The sequence below is a fragment of the Culex pipiens genome, chromosome 1 (genome assembly GCF_016801865.2).
Source record: "Culex pipiens pallens isolate TS chromosome 1, TS_CPP_V2, whole genome shotgun sequence".
In the NCBI taxonomy this organism is placed as follows: domain Eukaryota; kingdom Metazoa; phylum Arthropoda; class Insecta; order Diptera; family Culicidae; genus Culex; species Culex pipiens.
In genome coordinates, this window is record NC_068937.1 from 68,960,322 (window position 1) to 68,981,316 (window position 20,995).

General features: G+C 41.7%; 1 pseudogene; it reads right to left on the reverse strand.

The window, feature by feature from the left end:
- Window positions 1-16,270: 16,270 nt before the first annotated feature.
- On the reverse strand, window positions 16,271-17,826 carry LOC120424750 (T-complex protein 1 subunit beta-like; annotated as a pseudogene).
- Between the last annotated feature and the right edge of the window lie 3,169 nt (window positions 17,827-20,995).

The window sequence follows — 20,995 nt, forward strand, 5'->3', positions numbered from 1 at the left end:
CCCACGTTGGGCGCCAATTTGTAACGGTTTTCTTTGTTCCTTCGGCGAACAGCAGCTTTGACGCTCTAGGCGTCGCGCCACTCCCTAAAAGGAAGACTGCTGAAGCTGATTAACTGGCCCGGCAAGAGGCTCCAGTTCAGGGCGGGTTGTTTTCGAACTCAAATACCGAATCTCAAATAGCAGGTCCCAAGTGACGAATCAAGTACAAATTTAGGTAAATTACGCTTTATTGTTGAAAAAGAAAGAACTCGACGGCAATTGGTGGTGCGATCTGATGTATTAAGCAGTAAATCCCCACACCCAAGTAAAGACGCTCCCCAATTTAACTCCTGCAGACTAACTAACCCAATGGACAAGCCAATTAGCTGCGTTTAAACTTAAACCCTATATTTTCAGCTTAACAAAATCGTGACGTCACTTCTACGCTAGGGACAGTTATTGAGCTCAAAATCGCTCTTAAAAATTATCAGATCTGACCTTGGTTTAGTTGCGGGCGGCGAGGGCAGGAACGGCTTCGGCGTGGCCACGCACTTTTTTTTTTTTTTTTTTTTTAATTTATATTTATTTAGATTTTCTCTTCCATGTACATTCATTCAGTTAAAATATTATTGAGTGTCCAATCACAATCGATGACTTTTCACCTCAATTTTAAATACAAGCAACTTTCATTTATTCATGAAATATTGTAGCTTTCGCTATTCAGTGATTTCAAATGTAGGAGGTCCTACATGTACAAAAGGGAAAAGGGATACCTTAAAACTAACTTATAAACTATATAAAGAGCGGATCAATGCAGCTGAAGACTGCAATGATTTTTGTCGAAATGCATCAATTATCTTATTGGACATAACATCCAAAGTGTCAACTTCAGCTAATTGATGAAGTTCACTGGTGCTGAACCAGGGAGGAAGTTTCAGAATCATTTTCAGAATTTTGTTCTGAATCCTCTGAAGTTTTTTCTTCCTGGTTAAGCAACAGCTTGTCCAGATCGGCACAGCATAAAGCATGGCAGGTCTGAAAATTTGTTTATAAATTAACAGTTTATTCTTGAGACAAAGTCTAGAATTCCTGTTTATAAGTGGATACAAACATTTAATATATTTGTTACATTTAACCTGGATACTTTCAATGTGATCCTTGTAAGTAAGGTTTTTGTCAAAAGCAAGTCCAAGATATTTCACTTGATCCTCCCACTTTAAATTTACCTCATTCATCTTTATGATGTGATGACTTTTTGGTTTAAGAAAATCAGCCCTTGGTTTGTGAGGGAAAATAATAAGTTGAGTTTTTGCAGCATTTGGAGTAATTTTCCATTCTTTCAAATAAGAATTGAAAATATCCAAGCTTTTTTGTAATCTTCTTGTGATGACACGAAGGCTTCTACCTTTGGCGGAGATGCTTGTATCATCAGCAAAAAGTGATTTCTGACATCCTGGGGGCAAATCAGGCAAGTCAGAAGTAAAAATATTGTATAAAATTGGACCCAAAATGCTTCCTTGAGGGACGCCGGCACGTACAGGTAGTTGATCAGATTTGCTATTCTGATAACATACCTGCAGAGTACGATCCGTCAAATAATTTTGAATAATTTTCACGATGTAAATCGGAAAATTAAACCTTTTCAATTTCGCAATCAAACCTTTATGCCAAACACTGTCAAATGCTTTTTCTATGTCTAGAAGAGCAGCGCCAGTAGAATAGCCCTCAGATTTGTTGCTTCGAATTAAATTTGAAACTCTCAACAACTGATGAGTAGTTGAATGCCCAAGGCGAAATCCAAACTGCTCATCAGCGAAAATTGAATTTTCATTAATGTGCGTCATCATTCTATTAAGAATTATTCTTTCGAATAATTTACTAATAGATGAAAGCAAACTAATGGGCCGATAGCTTGAGGCTGCAGCAGGATTTTTATCCGGTTTTAAAATCGGAACTACTTTGGCATTTTTCCAACTACTGGGAAAATATGCCAAATCAAAACATTTGTTGCAAATTTTGACCAAGCTACTTAAAGTTGCTTCGGGTAATTTTTTAATTAAAATGTAATAAATGCCATCCTCACCAGGGGCTTTCATATTTTTAAATTTTTTGATAATGGATTTTATTTCATTCAGATCCGTATTAAAAACTTCATCTGATGAAAATTCTTGTTCAGCAATATTCTGAAATTCTATTGAAATTTGATCTTCAATAGGACTCAAAACATTTAAGTTGAAATTATGAGCACTCTCAAACTGCTGAGCAAGTTTTTGAGCTTTCTCCCCATTAGTTAATAGAATATTATCACCATCTTTTAAAGAAGGGATTGGTTTTTGAGGTTTCTTAAGAACCTTTGAAAGTTTCCAAAAAGGTTTGGAATAAGGTTTAATTTGTTCGACATCTCTTGCGAACTTTTCATTTCGCAGGAGAGTGAATCTGTGGTCAATAACCTTTTGCAAATCTTTTTGAATTCGCTTCAGTGCAGGATCACGAGAACGTTGATACTGTCTTCGGCGAACATTTTTCAGACGAATCAGAAGCTGAAGATCGTCATCAATAATGGGAGAATCAAATTTGACTTGGACTTTAGGAATAGCAATATTCCTAGCATCCAAAATTGCATTAGTTAAAGATTCCAAGGCTGAATCAATATCAGCTTTGGTTTCTAAAACAAAATCATGATTTAAATTGTTCTCAATATGATGCTGATACCTGTCCCAATTAGCTTTGTGGTAATTAAACACAGAACTATTGGGTCTGGTAACTGCTTCATGAGAAAGTGAAAAAGTTACTGGAAGATGATCAGAATCAAAATCAGCATGAGTCACTAAAGGACCACAATACTGACTTTGATTTGTCAAAACCAAATCAATTGTTGATGGATTTCTAACAGAAGAAAAGCAAGTTGGTCCATTCGGGTATAAAACCGAATAAAGACCAGAAGTGCAATCTCTGAATAGAATTTTACCATTGGAATTTACTTTTGAATTATTCCAAGATTGGTGTTTGGCATTAACATCACCGATGATCAAAAATCGAGATCTATGCCGAGTAAGTTTATTCAAATCCCCTTTGAAATAATTTTTATTTTCCCCAGTGCATTGGAATGGTAAATATGCAGCTGCAATCATAATTTTCCCAAAAGAAGTTTCAAGTTCAATGCCCAAACTTTCAATAACTTTTAACTTAAAGTCACGTAAAGTGCTATAAGTCATACTACGGTGGATAACTATTGCAACTCCACCGCCATTTCGATTCATTCTGTTATTGATTATAACTTTATAATCTGGATCACTTTTCAAATAAGTGCCAGTTTTTAAAAATGTTTCGGTTATAACAGCAACATGCACGTTATGAACTCGTAAAAAGTTGAAAAATTCATTTTCTTTCGCTTTTAAAGAGCGAGCATTAAAATTCATAATATTGATGGTATTACTTAGATCCATGATTAAACTTCAGGGTAAGAACAACATCATTCGCAAATTTTAATCCAATCTGGATAGCTTCCATCATGGATGTAGCATTACTCATTGTTTGAATCAAACCAAACAGTGAGTTTTGCAAAAAAGTCATTTTTTCAAACGTAACATCGCCGAGATCAGAAGATCCCAAAGCGTTGCTAGCAGAAAAATTTTCAAATGAAATTTGAGGTACCTGCCCAATTTGAAAATTGGTAGAGGATTTAAAATTCGTGGATGAACCCGAACCCGAAACGACGTTGGCATAAGAAATGCCATTGCTGTTACCTAACTTTTCCACGGTAGGGGTATTGTTCGAGTGAGACAGCACGAACGTTTGATTTAAAGATGCAGGTACAACCTGACTTTGAGAAAATTTCGGTTTGGATTTCGGCTGATGCTTAGCACGAGAATCCAAAACCTTTTTTCTGATGGGGCAATCCCAGAAATTTGATTTGTGATTTCCACCACAATTTGCACATTTAAATTGGGTGACTTCTTTCACGGGACAATTGTCCTTGTTGTGAGAAGAATCCCCGCAAACCATGCATTTTGGAACCATGGCGCAATGATCAGTACCGTGACCGAATGCCTGGCAACGCCGGCACTGGGTCAGATTCTGGCCATTACCGCCATGTTTCTTAAAATGCTCCCACTTTACCCGTACATGGAACAAAAACTGAACTTTGTCCAAATGTTTCAAATTGTTGATTTCATTTCTGTTGAAATGAATCAGATAAAATTGTGAAGTCAAACCAAAGCGAGAAATATTCCCGTTTGATTTTTTCTTCATTGGTATTACTTGGGATGGGGCAAAGCCAAGCAACACCTTAAGTTCGTTTTTGATCTCATCCACCGACAAGTCGTTGGAGAGACCTTTCAGGACCGCCTTGAATGGACGAGCATTCTTGGTCTCATACGTGTAGAAATTGTGTTTGTGGTTTTTCAAATAACCAACAAAAGTTTGGTGATCTTGTAAAGATTCCGTCAACAAGCGACATTCTCCTCTTCGACCAAGCTGGAACGAAACCTTCAAATTGCAAGTTTCCTTGCAATTCTTCAGTTGCGTTCGAAAGCTGGCCAAATCGGAAACGGAAGTCACTACAATTGGCGGAGCCTTTACTCGTTTCTCGACGGCAGAAGGCTCAGTACGAGGAGAAGGATCCTTGTCAACAGTTTCGGATAAAACACCGAAACTATTTGCCAATGGAATTGGAGGATTGACCTCACTTTCAGAATCAGAATCAGACCTCGGATGAGGCTGTTTTCTTTTTCTGTTTCCGTTAGCCGATTTAGCGTTCAAACGCTTCACCGACGTAACGACCAAATCTTCAGAAGATTTGCGTTTACCTTTGTTTTGACGCATTTTGCAAGCAAAGTTCTCTTAAAAAGATGGCTTCGTTTGTAAAATACAACAAAATTTCAGGTGGGGTTAGTCTTGAAAAGACTGTTTAGAATTTGGGAAAATAACTCAGGTAGTCTTTAAAAAGACTGTGAATTTTTTTTGAAATAACTCTGAGCTTAGGTAGTAAAAAATACCGCAGCTCTAGTGTCCGTTGTGGCCACGCACTTACGCTACAGGAACTGGTCAGGAACGGTACAGGAACACCACGCGCGGGCTGAGGTCGCACGTGGACGCGCGCTTTCTGCTCGGGTCGGCTTTACGCTATCGATCGGGTTGCGCTATCGGCCGCTAGGTGTCACAGCGGCGCTTTCGTTGATGTGTCCGGACTCGCGATGTGGACCGCAAAAACACTTGCCGGCGTCAGACGCTGGCTCTCGTAGTTCTCAACCTTTCCGCGGGGAGAACTCTCGACTTCCGGGCGCTGGCGTCGCGTGAGCGGCAGAGGAAGGGTTCACGCTCTCGATGCGCTCTGTTTTTCCCAAGAGTGACCGAAGGGGGTGGCGTTTTCCGGGAAATGAGCGGTAGTTGGGGGTCGCTCACCAAAATGGCTGCCAAGGGATGAATGGCAGATCTTGTTGAAGCGCTTTGGTGACGTACAGCGCTGAAACCAACCGGTTTCCCACTTCCGAACTGGCGCGAGGTGACGTGAGGCGCACTGTTCGGTGTGTACGGCGTTGCACACACGGATGAGGGGCTTAGTTCACCGGAAATGGAGCCACAGTTCGGTAATCACTCAAGATGGCGGCCAGGTGACGCTCGGTCGGCCACGTGGACGCGCAAAATGGACGTACGACGCAACTATGACGCCTTTTCGTCGTCTCCAGACAACGTACGGCGCACACCACGCTGTTTCCGAGGACTCTCGACAGCTTTCAGCTCGGTTCAGCGGCGCTGGGCGCTCCCAGACAAAAACCCACGTTGAACGGTGGGTTTTTAGACCTGTTCAACGTTCGTTTCAATAATTACAAAATGGTTCGTTCCTACTTTGCCACTAGCAGTCTTACCTGACAATCTCCTAACCAGCGCACAACAGCAGAATGCCGGTCTAGGCGAGACTAACGAGCCCCGAGTGACCAAACCTAAAGAATTTTCGAGGGGTTTCTATGATTTCGCACATAATTTTACAAAAAGCAAGCTTACTCGTTTGGATTCTACCCGGTACCGTGATTGGCTCCGCTCTAGCCTTCCAACTACTCTTCAGGTGAGCCTAAATCAATATTTTCGGGTTAGATGGCTAATCACCCAGATTTGTTAAAAAAAACTTACACCTTCTTCAGGCAGTATCGCACTTTCCTGAAGGGAAACGTCGAAGCTCAACGGATTTCGCACTAAACTAAAACTTTGGACTACTAAGTCACACGTGCTCACACTTTAGATCACAAAATGGCGGGTAATCTAATCACTTGCTAGTGGCCCTCGAGTGGGACTAAACCGGTCGGCGAGCTTTACTCGAATCGTTCGCAACTCCCGAAGATCATTGGATCTTAGCAAAATCGCCGTCTAACCACACATGTGTGGGACCCGATTGCCGATTAGTTCTCTCTCGTTCTGGTCCCTATCATTCAATTGGGCGATCCCAGCACATACACAACGAGGGTGTACGATTGCAATTATTTGCCAGTACACGGGAGGGATTTTCCTATGCCCATTTTCGCAAATCTTGATTCGTCCCTCAAGGCCATAAATGAGATCTAGCAGAGTGAATTTGAAATGGCACTCCGGTGCACGTGCGCGGAGCACTCAGCAGTTTCCCTTTATGAGAAAGAGATGGCGCAGTTCTTTTGGGTTTGTGTTTTTGGAATGAGTTACCAGTTCATTTGAGTTGCGACAGGGTGACGGTTACAGTCGTTCTCGTGAAACCGCGTACGCCTAAGTCCAAAATGTAAACAAACGTTTAGGTGATTCCGGTGGTTAGTGAGTGGTGGTCCACGACGTCAATCAAAACAGAACGCGTCCGCAGCCAGGACTTGGACGCGGATACCTTCGAAGGAGGATGGTGCGGAACAAGGTTAGGGGATTAGGGGAAGGTTGGTTTTCAAAAGGATGAGGCCAGCTTCCTGCCGGATCTGCAGCTGTTTCACAACCGAAATGGGTAAGAAGGAAGCTTGAATGTTTGGTGGCGTTTGTGTTTGATTTTGTTTGTTTTTGTAGGACGCCGTTTATGCGGATGTGAATTTGCACCGGTTGTATTCGATAAAGTTAATTTTAACGGTGAGGAGAAGGATCCGACGGAAGAGGGAAACGACGAGAAGCGATCGGAGGTGGTCAGCGCGGATGTTGCACTCGGTGCCGGCGGTTTACGACCATCAGCAGCATTATGTGCCGGAAGTGATGACGGGACAGTGTGGGATGTCCTGAGGGTCCGCAGTCCATTTCTCGGTGCGGGACATGTTTGACGAGTATTACAAAAACATCTGGAAGAACAGTTTGCACCAGTTCTGGAAGAACCGTCTGTACGAAAGCCGCAGGTCCTGAAGATGTCGTACTCGGATTACTTCCAGAGGTTGGAGCGATATCCGACGAACCTGATCAAGAACATCTACCTGGAATACCGAAGAAGTCGGAAAACGTCGACTTACCTTCCCGAATTAACAACCAAATTGCCAACTCCTCCAAGCCTGTCCTGATGATGGCCGGCAACGAGACCACCCTGTTCTCTACATCGCTGTCGCGCTCCAAAATGTAGGCCGCGATGTTAAGCAGCATAAGCAGAAGTTTTAATATTAAAATAAAAATAAAAATAGAAATAAAATCCATCACATTTTTCGAAAATCATCACTGTAATGTTAAATGTTATTTATTGTTGCCATAAAAAGTTTCTTCTTATAATAAAAGTAAAAAACTTTTACCGATACAACGATTTTGTTCCAGAAGTGCATGGTAGTATCAAAAAATTTCCAACTTTTAAATTAAAAAGTTTGAACTTTCTACGAATATTCACCAACGCGAACTTTTAATCCAACGAACGATCTTTTTAAATTTAGAGTATTTTTTCTTTGTGTGTAGAGGTGAAGATACCAAATTAGGTCAAATAAGTTCTAACATGCATTTGCAACAGCTAGATGCGTCTGCAGCGTAGACGCGTGCAGGAAGTAATCGGCGGCGACTTTTCCTTGGCCAGTGCGAACGCGTCCCGTACGAGCTTGGCACTGTCTCCGATGAACATTTGCACCAGCTGCGGGCCGGCCAACTTCAGGAAGGTCGATTTTGTTTGCGTATTCCCTTCGGCGGATGAATTTCCAGGTTCTTGAACGTGTACTTTGCGTCATCGGCTGCACGACGCCCGAGCATGGGTAAATAACAAGGGAAATGCGTAATAATACCTTTCTCTGGTATCAATACCAAATTTTGGTATTCCTGGACCCTTTGAAATTTGTCTTAAGGATTATGCAAGAGCAAAATGTGCTATCATACCAATTAAAGGTATTGTTTTGATATTGCAAAATTGCAGAATTTGTCAATGGTCGAACACCACATATTGGTATTATTTTGGTATTAAAGTGTTTTATCAAATTCCTCTGAAACTATGGGAAAATTTTGACCAATTTTGACAAAATAATTAATTTTGCACTAAAATGATGTCTCAAAGCGAATGCTTTCATTGAAAACCGGAAATTTCAAACTTGATTTTAAACATTTTTGATATACCCCCTAAAGAAATGACTTGAAATTTTGGAAAATTTTCTAAGTCAGGATGGCACATTTTGGTATTATTTTGGTATTAAAGTGTTTTATCAAATTCCTCTGAAACTATGGGAAAATTTTGACCAATTTTGACAAAATAATTAATTTTGCACTAAAATGATGTCTCAAAGCGAATGCTTTCATTGAAAACCATCGGGACTGGCAACACCAGCCAGCAACAGTCAAGTGTTCGGAGCTCTTCAAACTTTTCGATTTTTTCGCCGTAATTTACCGTGATTATCCGCGAGTTTGCTGCTCCAGCATGCCAAGGGCCGGCCGTGGCCGTGGCAGTTCGAGTGCGGCCTCGAAAAACCCGCGAAGCTCATCTACCGGCAGAGTGCAGAAAGGTAAACACACCAACGCCGCATCGACCGCCATCGCGCACGGGAGCGTGCCCAGTGACGTCACCGATCCATCGTTTTTACACGTGTCATACCGTCCACGTGAGTCCCCAGTACGGACGAGACAATCGACCCGGGCATCCGGAAGCACTTCCGGCCAGCAGCAGCAGCAGCAGCAGTCCACCAGCACTACGACAACAACCACTTCCAACGTTCCCACCAGCAACGAATTTGAGATGCTGAGTGGAGAAGAAAACAACACCGCCAGTGACAGCAGCAGTGCTAGCGACGACGATGACGATGATGAACTTGCGCGCAAGCAAGGAAAGCAGAAAAAGTGTAACTCTCCGAAGGAACGACGACCACCTCCAATTTTTGTTTTGGAAACGTTGGCAGACGATATTGACGAGTTGCTTGAGGGACTCCAATATTGTCTGAAAATTAGTAAAACTTCATTGCAAGTTATTACGCACAATAAACAGAATTTCGACCTGGTGGTGAAGAAGTTGAAGTTGCGAAACTTCAAATTCTTCACATTTGATCCTGCAGAGAAGGTCCCAGTGAAGATCGTCCTTCAGGGATATCCGGACCGCCCGATCTCCGACCTGGAAGAACACCTGTCGGGCATCAAGGTTAAGCCTCGAGAGGTTAAGGTGCTCTCGAAATCGACAACGGTCACAGGTACGTACACATTGTACCTCCTGTACTTCGATCGTGGGTCCGTCAAAATACAGGACCTTCGGCGGATCAAAGCACTGGACGGCTTCTTCGTGACGTGGCGATTCTACACGAAGAATCCGACCGACGCAGCGCAATGCCACCGCTGTCAAAAATTCGGACACGGTTCAAGAAACTGTAACCTTCCGCCCCGGTGCGTAAAGTGCGGTGAGACCCACTTCACCGAAAGGTGCAATCTTCCGCGGAAAGACCAGCTGGGGGAAAACGCCCAGCAGCACAAAGCGCGCGTCAAGTGCGCGAACTGTGGTGGAAACCACACGGCGAATTTCCGTGGCTGTGCCGCGCGGAAAAAGTACCTCGAGGAGCAGGACAAGAAGAAGAAAGCGCCAGCGTCCCGCCAGCCTCCGAAGACTTCGAGCTCGAACGCTGCAGCAGCTGGCGGCGGAGCGGTTCCATCAACCAAACCAGCGTTCCCTCCCGGTTGGGGAGGTTCGTACGCTAGAGTAGCCGCTTCTGGCGACGGTACTCCCCCGGGACAAGCTGATGTTACCGGTGATGATCTCTTCACGCTTCCTGAGTTTTTCGCCCTTGCTGGTGAGATGCTCACGCGCTTTCGTGCCTGCCGAAACAAGGCAGAACAATTCCAAGCTCTCAGTGAGCTGATGATGAAGTACATCTACAACGGATAAGCTGTCTTGTGCAGCGAAGTTTTTCGACGTCAACAGACAACACAAACTGTGATTTAGTTTTAAGCTTTTTCTATTTCTATCCTTTTCCTTAGCAAATCTCGAAGGTTTTTTTTTTAATTTTTCCTTCTCTTGCCAAATCCATTGTTAGAATATCCAATTACATCTAAATGAATTATAGTGTAAACCATAGTTGAAAGGAACTCCAAAACTCTATTAGGTTATAAGAAACACAAAATTGTAAATTGATTATTTACTAATAAACACTAATTGAATTGAAAATTCATTGAAAACCGGAAATTTCGAACTTGATTTTAAACATTTTTGATATACCCCCTACAGAAATGACTTGAAATTGTGGAAAATTTTCTAAGTCAGGATGGCACATTTTGGTATTATTTTGATATTAAAGTGTTTTATCAAATTCCTCTAAAACTATGGGATTTTTTTTACCAATTTGGACAAGATAATAAATTTTGCGCTAAAATGACTTGAAAAAAAAAACCAAATACTTTGAAAAACGAGTCAATTGAAAGATTATTGAATTTTGGTGAATTTCAATCCAGTTTTATTTTAATAACACTTATTTTTCAATCTTGTTATTTTACAGAATCTTCAAGAACTTCATGCACAGGCCGTTCATCAATGACAAATGCATTCGGTGTGGTGAAGAATATCACTAAGAACAACATGGAATCATCAGAGAAGTAGATTTGGCTGTTGCATATGGATTATTTCCGTTTTTTCACTAACTGCAACTGCTGCACTAAAAATGGTATGAAAATACCAAATTTAGGTATTACTTGTGCAAATATCAGCGACCAAAATGTGATCTTGGTTGCCCAGTAATAGATGGTAAAATACCATCAAATCATATCAAAATCATGTATGTGGAAGACCACAGGAATACCAAAATATGATTTTCCAAGGACGCGGGAATACCTAAAAATAAAACCATGGCAATACCAAGTTTTGGTATTCAAGCAATGTTCAAAAATCCAGAAGACCTCAACTTGGTATTGAAATGGTTTTATTTTGAGGTATTATTTTACCCTTGGAATAACATGGTTTGGTATTGTTGTGCCCTTCCACATACTAGACTTTGGTATGATTTCATGGTATTTTACCATCTATTACTGGGCAACCAAGGGCACATTTTGGTCGCTGTTATTTGCTCAAGTAATACCAAAATTTGGTATTCCCGTGTTATTTACCCCTGCTCGGGCGGCCTCAATCAGTTCCTGGATTTGCTTGTCCAACCGGCCAATGTCCTTGTACAGCTCGGTGGTCCGTTCGTCCACCTCAATCGCCTTGACGCACGCTTTATACTCAGCCGGAATCGCCCGTTTTTAGCTTCTCCGGATCAACCAGGCCTATCACGGGCAAAAAGTGCGTCTGCCGCGTTGAAGTCTTGATGACGGCGCGCTTGCCCTTCCGCTGGGAGTCCAGCACCACCACCGCCGCCTCGTATTCCTCCGTCTCCTGCGGGTCCACAACCAGCAGCTCGATCGACTTGTCCTCCAGGGTTACCATCTCGCTTGCTGGCTAGCCTTACTGAGTCCGGAACACGCACTTATTTCAACACAAAACAATGGAAAATCCGGCTTTACTACGACGAAGCTGCTGACCCTAGAAATTGCCGGATGATAATAGAGCGCCAGCGAATCTCCCGGCCGGGAAATGCAACTGAATCTCAGCTGCATGGGAACTAACGTAGCTTCAACTCCGTCCCGATTACTCCCCGGAATTCTAACCCAGCCTTGCGACCCAAAAAAATTGGCCGGAGAACAGTAAGGGCATCTCCACCGCAGGGACCTAATTGCGTTGCAAAGCTAATTTGGCACCCGCGTCAAGCCCACCGCGGTACTTGTGCGAGAGCTAATTTAGGATCGAGTTCATCCGTGTTCATCCGAATCTAAACAAAACTCAGGTTAGCTCCGGGATCTACCGCCCTGACTGAAAAGTTCGTCGGACGTCCGTCGTTTGTCGTCCGTGCAATCGTACGACGTTGCACGACAATGTCGTGCGACTTTCGCGCGAATGTCATACGTTTTTGCACCAAAATGTCGTATTTGTCGTGCGATCGATGATCGAAATTGTACGACATTGTCGTACGACATTCGACCGACGTCGCACGGTTTTGTTATTTAGGATGTCGTGCCTTTGTCGTGTGATGTCATTTTGGGTTTTTAGGTTATGTTGCAGTAAAAAATAGATATTTATTAAAATTTTTATTTATTTTTAGATTTATTTTTATTGTAAATTTCACTTTTTCACTCGATTTAAAATACATTCATTAATTTTACTTGTGTGTCGCGATCTCCACGTAGTTTTTGGCGTTGTCTTCCAGTTGGTCTTTCAGCTCATCGCTCGGCATCTTGGCCGGAAGTTTTTGGCGTTGTCTTCCGGGTCCGGAATTTGCCACCGGAGTACGGGACTACGTCGGTTTACGCACTTCCGGAGCAGATGTTTTTGCGGTCGTTACAGCTTCCGTTCAACAAACTGCGTGGGACAACACAAAGACGCTGGTTTGTTAGCAGGATCAGATTGGAAATTTTTTGGTTACCTGAAAAAAGATAACGTCATTCGGCTGAATCATCATATCCAAATCAGAGTTTTGTTGTTGAAACAAAGGGAATCTCATGACAGATATTATACTCAAAAAATCTGTGAAAATTCATAAAATAATTAATTGTGGAATATTCAAAAACTTAACTTTCAATGTAAAATTTTGAAAAAACAAAATTATAAATTTTTAAGAAAATAAAGATAAAAGAAAGTTTAAGACAACAAAAAATTCTAACATTTTAAATTTCAAAATAAAAATCAACATCAACGCATGGGTTTTCTCCAATGTTTTATGGAGAAAACCCATCTGGACCTGTTTAAATATTTTTGATTTTTTTTTAAATTTAAAGTGCATGTGTTTCTGAAGACCACAAAGTCCATGCTTTGAGGATGCTAAGAACTTAAACGACTTTGAACAATTTTAAAATGTTCGGATGTTTAAATTAATCGTAAAAATTTAAAATTTCTGAATAATTAAAAAATGAAATTTAATCTTCGACATATTAAAAATTTACAAATATCATGAGTTATAAGAATACACTCAAAACCCGATGGTTTGACACCAACTGTTGTCAAACGAAAGGGGTCACTTTTTAGTTTGACACCCATTTTACAAACGAAAAAGTGATCAACCACCGGGGGCTGAGTGTAATACAATATAAAAATTTAAGAGATTAAAAATTGTAGAACCTAAGTATTTCAAAATTATATTTTTTTTTAATTTTTGAAATTTTGAATTTTAGAATTTTAGAATTTTAGAATTTTAGAATTTTAGAATTTTAGAATTTTAGAATTTTAGAATTTTAGAATTTTAGAATTTTAGTATTTTAGAATTTTAGAATTTTAGAATTTTAGAATTTTAGAATTTTAGAATTTTAGAATTTTAGAATTTTAGAATTTTAGAATTTTAGAATTTTAGAATTTTAGAATTTTAGAATTTTAGAATTTTAGAATTTTAGAATTTTAGAATTTTAGAATTTTAGAATTTTAGAATTTTAGAATTTTAGAATTTTAGAATTTTAGAATTTTAGAATTTTAGAATTTTAGAATTTTATATTTTTTTATATTGCTTTTACCTTTTTGTAATCTGCATTTTTTCAATTTGTTATAACTTTAATATAAATATTTTTTTATTTAAAAAAATATTTCTGCAAACATTAAAAAAAATAGCTATTTTTTTTGTAATCTGCTTTGTTTTCAACCTTTTTTTTAATTAATTTTATTTTTTTCAGTAAAAAAAATATAAAAAATATAAAAAAATCTGTAAAATATTATTCAGGATGTTGGTAGTTTTTAAATTTTGAAACTCATCATCGAGATAATCATGGCGGAGCACTTATGTTAGAGTTTTTTTTATTATACAATTCTGAAGTCCAATAATCAAAACACCCAATATTAGCCCTCATACTTTCCGTCTTCCAAGCTCACTCCCGATACTTTGAAATGCGCCTCTTCCATCATTTCAATGACTTGAAGCAACAGTTCTATTGATAAAAACTTCCGGTGGATCAGAAACACCGCCACGAGATGATTATTCTGTACCCCTTTTTCTCTTACCTTGGGTAGAACTTTTGACACTCGATGTTTCATCCTCCTCCTCCTTTGGAATGAACCATATCCTCCATAAGCTCGGTTCCTTCCGGTCCCGTCTTCCGCCACGAAGACCTGGCTCGCCGGATTCATGCGTCTCGTCCTCCTCCTCCACCGCCACGAAGACCGAATTCTGAATATCTGGAGCATAAGAAACTATAATTTGGCCACTTTCCCACTCCGGCCGGAACTTTCCGACAGAAAAAGAAGCACAACTCTCGAGTTTTTTTGATTAGGTCCTATAAACATATGAAAGACAATAGCTTATTGGTCCTTTTCAAAAAAACTCTGGAACTTACCTATCAACCGGTCAAAATCCTTCCGAAGCCCAACATTAACAATAACTGGTTCGATTCGGTTGCAATCAAGTCCAAACAAGACCAGCTGAAGAGAACTGTCAAACTGTTTGCGTCGACGAAAATCGTGACGTCGAATTGAAGGAAAATCGATGGAAAAAAACAATGTCGGGCATGTCGAGTGTTTGTCGTACGTTTGTCGTCCTTTCGACCAATCGATATCGAAACGGTAAAATCAAAACCGCGCGACAGCTTGTACGACGTGCGACATTTTTCAAACAGGGTTAAAGTAAAACCTATACCGAGGGGGATGTCACTTCCGCGCTAACCGAGCGATAAAGCTTCCTTTTCAAACCTTTGCAGCGTTCACTTTCACCTTTCCGCTTTAACATGCTTTAACGCGCGTTAACCGCGATAACTTGCTTTTTGGCTTGCCTTTTTTTTGCGTTCTCGCATCACACTGCTCGATTTTTTTGACAGCGAGAACTGTCAAGAGCAAATGACAGTTCTCGTTGTCAAATCAGTCGAGCAGTTTGTTTTGCTAGATTTTTCTCCGTCACCGGACGGATGGTGGTCAAAAAACGGTGGCGCTCTAGGAGGAAACAAGATTCTCGCCGCGTTGTGCTGATGCAACTTCCGAACGGAACATTAATGAAAACGGGCGTGTTCCGGGGCCGGTGTTGGCTGCGAAGAGCCTGCTAACGGAGCTGTACCACGATGAACCTGCGGAGGGCAAAACCGGTGGGGACAGATCAGCCGTCGGAACCGTTTCCTGCGCCTTCGAAGGGTTCCTGTTCCAGCGATTCGAGACGGGTCGGTCTTTCGTCGATTTCATGGTGGAGGAATCGAAAGGTCGCGCGACACTCTGAAGGAACAGAGCAGAAGATTGGCAACCTGGAAGTGGCCATTAAGATCCTTGAGCTGGCTGGTGAGAATCAGGGCGAAGCGTTCGAACATCGGCATGATTGATGCGACTGGCTGTGGACAACAATAACGATGCATACGGGCAACGCGGCCAGCTCGGAGGACAGCATCGACTGCAGACGGCACAGGCTCCCATTGTTCCGGAGACCGTCGCAGTTGCGCCCAACAGCGGCGGTGGATCCCGCTTGAGCTTTTTGGTCAAGGACTCGGCCACGCTGTTTAACATGCCGGACGCGGCCGACAAGGGGTAAAACGAAGATCTACCTGTACAACCTGAAATGCTGATGAAGACGTGTGGGTGCTCATATTCAGCCCAGATGTTAGTTATATATGTCCGAACAACCCCTGAAAAATCGCTCTTAATTATTGTGTTAATGCATAAATAAATTCTAAGCTAAAGTAAAATAAACAGCATCAACAGAAAAAACAGGATTTTATTCAATTATTTGTACAAAATCATACCGAACTAAGGAGAGAGTGAGTGGTTCAGGTGCGGGGGAATCAGGTGAGCTTTGCGCCAGTGGGTCATCTTCTTGCGCATAAGGATGAACCAATCGTAACCGGTCAATTCACTGCGCGGAACGGTTTCTTCTTGGTTTCTTCGATTGGCGATAAGGAGGGCAGGAAAGGTCCAGCATGGAGATGCTGCTCTGATGAACAACGCCATCACTTCGCTGTTGATCTTCCACGGAATGCTGCCCAGCTGGTTAAGTGTGTCCTTGGCGGCCGACGCACTCTCTGATGCAGCGAGAATATATCTAGTGTTCTGTTCTGGCCCAGTGTTCAACAACAACAAACGTCTAAAATAAAAATATTTAAAAAAAACTGTATGCACTTTCGATCGAAATGCTCGTTCAGATGAACAGGCTTACCTTTTACTTTTCCACACCGCATACCACGTCGGCTCTTCCCGGATGAGTTGCTGCTTAGCTTTTCCAGATTCTCGTCAGCGGCCGACAGAAGCACCTTAAATTTTAGATTCTCCAGCTGCAGCGCGCCGGACTGTTTTGCTACGAGTCGCACTAAAATGCCAATGCCTAGCAGGATGTCGATTGAGCGCTGACTCCGGAATGTTCGATATAATCTATCCAACAAATTAAAAAAAAAAAAACTTAAACTCGCCGGATAAAAAAAACTTACCCATGAACTTTTTCTCCTCCTCGAATTCCACCGAAATCTCCTCCAAATTCCTTCGCTTACCACTTTGGGGCGAAGTTTCTGTTGGGCAGCAACTTGCCTCCTTGCGAGATATTCCGGCACCGTGTCCTGCAGATGTTGGAACGGGCGATCACATCGATGCAAACTTTCGAACAGATCGCAACGACCGAGACGAGCCTGGTCCTGGTTATCACCTTGTCCTTCATCTTCTCCTTCTCGGCGACCTCCAGCTCGGCAATCTTCACCATCGAGTCCTTGATCTTGTCCGTGTCCATCGGCGTGTTGGCGATCAAGATCTTTGCGTTCATGATGCGTTTAGGCTTGTGCACAACGGTCTTCTTGTCCAACAGGAAACCCTTGTCCAGGAACGAATCCTCCAAGCAACAGCCGGCAAATAGTTTCGGCGCCTGCTTGGCCGCACTCGTTTGAGGGTGAAATTTTTGCTCCAGCAACTTTTCCGCCTCGCTCAGCATTGCAGCAACTCTGACACCACCACCGTCACGGAAGTCATTCCATCGCCAACCTCGTCGTCCTGGAAGCGACTCATGTCCACGCCGACCGCCTTCAAAATCGTCGCCCCGTCGTTGGTGACCTCAACCTGGCCGGCGCTACGGCCGTGCGCAATCAGAATCTTGTCCATTCCCTCCGGGCCGAGTGTGCTCTTTACCAGATTGCCGATCGCGATGGCCCCCACAAACGAGGACAGCCGGGCGATCACCCCGGAGCAAACTTTTCCGGTCGTTGACAAAAAATCGCAATTTTTGCTTTGTTTTTTTCTTTCTGTCAAAACTGCTTGAAAAAAACCAAAACAAATACCGAGTTGCCAAACATGACCAAAAACTGCTCGACGGCAAGGTTGCAAGATAGATTTCCCTGGTTCAAAAGTCGAGCAGACGCTGGTCGCTTTAACTCGCTTTAACGCGCGTTAACTTGCGATAACTTGCTTTAGGGTGGCGTTATGTGAAAACTCGGCACGATGAGTAGCGTTGATGCTTTTCGAGCTCGTTTTTGTGCGTTTTAGTGTGTTATCGCGGAGTGACGTCCCCCTCGACCTATACCTATCCCCACTGAGAATTTTGGCTCGAGCCTCGACTCGATTCAGGCTCGATTTCGAGCCAGATCGACTCGAGGCTCGAGCCAAAATTCTCAGTGGGTCTTTAGTAAGAAAGACAAAAAGTAAATCGTTCTAAAAATTGATCGGGATTGCCGATCGATGTCGAATTTGTTTCAGATGCTCACTCATGGTCTGTACTATGAATGTAGCAAGAAATTTTGAATAAAATCAGAAATGAACAATGTTGGCGAAGGTCTTTTACCTTTTTTTAGGGATTTTTTTTCTTATGGTAGGTCAATCAAACGGCTCTAACTCCAGAACCATATTATGAATCTGGATGAAAATTTGGGAGGTTGTAGGGCTCAAAAAATGCAATTTTTGAGATAAATAAAAGATATGAAAATGAAAAAATTTGACCATATTTTCATTTGAAAACTGTGTATTTTGTTGAAAAGTCTGGCCGCATCCGAAAACAAATGGATATTTCGAAATTTGCGCGGCAACTCGCCCAGGTTCAGCACACTAGCTTTCGTCTGCATTTAGAAGAATCGAAATCGGATATAGAACGGCGCGACACAAAATTTAGCAAAATTTTACCACATACGAACATCACTCGACCTCCACGGAATTTATTTTCTCAAAATTCTAGGGGCTGGAGATAGACGAGTTCTGTCAAGGTGAATCGATAGAGCGTAGAAAATCGATGCAGTGTGATTTTTTGACGATTTTTCCGATTAAAACTCATGCTGAATCGACATATTTACGAAGATGGAAATGACGTCCTGGCTTAAAGTAAAACCACAGACAAACAGACATGAAAGTTCGAACAAATTTTTGATCAAAACGTGGGACCAGTTCAAATTTGAATTTTGTATGCTCACTAGCGACATCTATAGACGATTCCTAAAATCTCCCCATCCTAAATGACAGTAGGGCATGTGTATGTGCGTATGCGCAGATGTCAACGTGTCTGCAGAATAGCATCAAAAGACAAACCAAACCAAAACATTGAAATTGAATTGTTGCCGGCTACAAGACAAATGTTACCCTTTCGACGGAATGTCCTCCTGCCGTTACTCGAACGCCCAAGGCGCCTGCAAAGTCAGCGTTTTCTTCTTCTAGATGGTGGAGAGCGGACATTTGCTCAATGAAACATGCTTCATTTTGGAGACAACAGCGGTGACGACCGTCCCTAGCCGCGGTGCTCCGGATGTTATCAAAATCAATGAAAAAGGAGACGTGAAAAAACTGCACTCTGTGATGCAGCTGGTTCTATGATGTTGGGGCATTTTGGCTATCGGTTCTACATGTTTTGAAAAGGAGTGATGGCGTCAATGGCATCGGTTCACCTGCACAACCTTTGTGGTGGAAGGGGGTTAAAGATGATCAATTTTAGCACCCGTCAGCACCGGTGCCAGCTGCTACACCTGCCAAGAAGGCTAAGATTTCCGCGTGTAAAAAATATCACAGGGCTACCGTTTTTGAAGCGGCTCAACCACGTCAAAGCTCTGCCTATTGGACTGCAACACATACAGATTTACCCGACGGGAGCGGCCCAGAAAAGCTTTTTTTGGACGTAATCTTCGAAAGAAATTCCATTTCAGATAAAATAAACACACGTAATGTGGCGGCAATCAAAACATGATGAATATGAAAACTGTCATTTGCTACTCAACACAAAAGCGCCTCTAGCGGCGAATCCGAAAAGTAGAAACCATGCTTTCCGATTTTTGAAAAAAGTCCGTTACACTTTTGGGACAACCTGGTGACCTGGACTTTCATGTCTGTTTGTCTGTGGTAAAACCTATACCTTTCTTTAGTAAGAAAGGCAAAAAGTAGCAAAAACAATGTCCAGTCAATATTTTGGTATGGAAAGAAACAAAAGTGATATTTCAATACTTCAATATTACGTTTGATTAATGTTTCATTCTTTTTTCGACGTTTTACTCAAATGATCAAAATCGATCAGCACTTCAGAAAGGTTGTTGAAATTAAATAATTGTCAAAATTGATCGCAACAATTTACCACACATTATGATCGTTAGTAAAATTGCAACACTGTTCAAAACCCAATAAACTGAAATATTAGATTTTTGAATAAAAACGCGAATTTGCTCCCAAAAGTGCTCAAATTGTTTTAGAATATGGAGTACCCGCCGTCGAGCAGATTTTGACAGTGACGGCGGGTGCTTTATTGTTTTTTTAAATGAATTAAGTTTAACTTATTTTCATTCAAATAAAAAAAAAGCTGAACACATTAGCGAGGCTAACAGGGTACTTTTTCGAAATAAAAATTTGATAAAAATAACTATCACTATTGCTATTTGAAAATCCTAATAAAAATTTTCGGCTTAGTTCAATACAAAAAAAATTGTGATTGAATTAATTCAATTTGTAATTACAAATTAAAAAATTAAATAAAACTTATAATTTCGAATACAACTTAGTCTTTTTTGAGTAATTTCATTTATGTTTTTGCGTGTTTGCTATAAAATATTTTTATAGCACTTTGAACTGTGTTTACGTTTACAACTATTTTGTTTGTCAACCTTTCAGAATTAAATTTTGGTCCTTTCAAGTTAAAAAACATCGGTAAGTTTAAAATTAAATGCTCAAAATAAAATCCTGACCTATTATCACACGCATGTACCTCCATGATCCGGAAGGTTCCAGGAGAACATACGTAATGGAACCGTAAACGGGATGTCCGACCGACTGCAAACTGGAAATGGTAGAGGAACGCCGAGGAACCAAACAAACCAGCCAAGTCGTGCATGTATTACGGCTCGATCCTCCGGTTGCATTTCAAGGTCAAACACTGGAACACGCCCGTCTGTCGCTGACCGTAAAAGTCCGTCGAGTTCCGGCTAAAGCTACCGTCAAGGCAAACGCCGACTATCGTGAACTGAACGTTGTTGAACGGCTAGTTGTGCACCACATCCAGGTGAACCGTGCTTTGAGACTGCATCGCCGCACGAAACGTGTCCACGGCCGCGTCAACCTGTAGATGTCGTCGTCGTGTCACATCGAACATTCACGCACCGAGAATAAGAACGCCATGCTCAAGACAGCGAAAAGCGAACCGGCAAAGAAGAAGCTGTCCATATTGAAAGGGTAAACAAAGTAAAGTAAGAATTTCAAAAGAGCACAAAACCTGACACAACTTTTGTAAAC